We start from the raw sequence: 1,136 nt of genomic DNA, 5'->3' as shown, positions 1-1,136 counted from the left end.
ATCAGTTCAATAAAGATTATTAAATTATTATCATCTTACGATTAGTATTTTCGCAATAATTATCATTGATTAACAATATTAATTACATATGTCACGATAACGTGATTAATATTCACTATTATTATTTTTAATGATAATTTTAATAGTTAAATTTATTAGTTATCTATAATTTTGTTGTTTGTTGATGAAAATAAAAATAATAAAAATGTAATGTACCCAAAAAACATGAATTTTCGGGTTATGTAGGTATTCAGTCACTCATTGTGACCGGAAAATTATGTAGCCTCCATAGCTCAGGGGTTAGAGCACTGGTCTTGTAAACCAGGGGTCGAGAGTTCAAATCTCTCTGGGGGCATATATTTTTTTATTTTTCAATCTCACTTTGTACCTATTAATATCGGCATTTCACGTTCCTAACGGGTGAAAAATTCCATTATAGAACGTGAACGTTGAAAATATTTGCCGTTAAATTGGGGAAAAAAGATGTTTCCAGGGGATCGTGGGAGTGAGTAGAGGTGCAGTCCACTAAATATGCCTTCGGGTTACGATCAATGCTTTCCGATGTTTTATGATGCATCGAGTTCGTATGATTTTTTTTTCTGTGAGAAGAATTATCGGGGTAGTAATGTATTTATTAAATGCAGTGGGAATAATTAATCGTGTGCGATGTGCTCGGGAAAGATGGAGTTGGCGGAACTCTAATTGAAATTTTATTTCGTTTTTAATTTTTAGGATGAAATTAAATAGTCGCTGGGTGAAATGTGGTAGAGATTTTATTCATTGGTGAAGGGAAAATTACATGGGAAACCCGCAGAGTTAAAGGGCGGAACGAAATTTTGAACTTTTTGAGTTTCAACTTTTATGCAGTATATATTAAACATGAGAAATTATTATTTTATGAGATGGCGTTTAAATGGGTGTACTAATTGTATTTTATCGCTGGATGGTGAATAACAATTTATAGGAGACACCGGGGCAAAAGGACAACGGGGCAAAATGAAAGCCCCGTTGAAAGCCGTTGCGTTCCTCTCTTTTTTTGTTTTTCAATGAGACAAATGAGTCCAGTTTTTTTTCCGATGTAACGTCGTTTAGCAGATCACATAAGTAAGAAAATAAGTTTTCGAATCAAAGAAAGA

At 33.3% G+C, this 1,136-nt stretch overlaps 1 non-coding gene across 1 annotated transcript; it reads left to right on the top strand.

The window, feature by feature from the left end:
- The first annotated feature begins 282 nt into the window (after positions 1–282).
- On the top strand, positions 283–355 carry Trnat-ugu. Its single transcript has one exon. It is a non-coding gene; the product is annotated as a tRNA-Thr (tRNA).
- Positions 356–1,136: the final 781 nt, after the last annotated feature.

This window comes from Diachasma alloeum, unplaced genomic scaffold (assembly GCF_001412515.2).
Source record: "Diachasma alloeum isolate Michigan unplaced genomic scaffold, Dall2.0 Dall_scaffold_00294, whole genome shotgun sequence".
In the NCBI taxonomy this organism is placed as follows: domain Eukaryota; kingdom Metazoa; phylum Arthropoda; class Insecta; order Hymenoptera; family Braconidae; genus Diachasma; species Diachasma alloeum.
The sequence above is the reverse complement of the archived record's forward strand: the minus strand, read 5'-3'. Positions and strand labels throughout refer to the sequence as shown.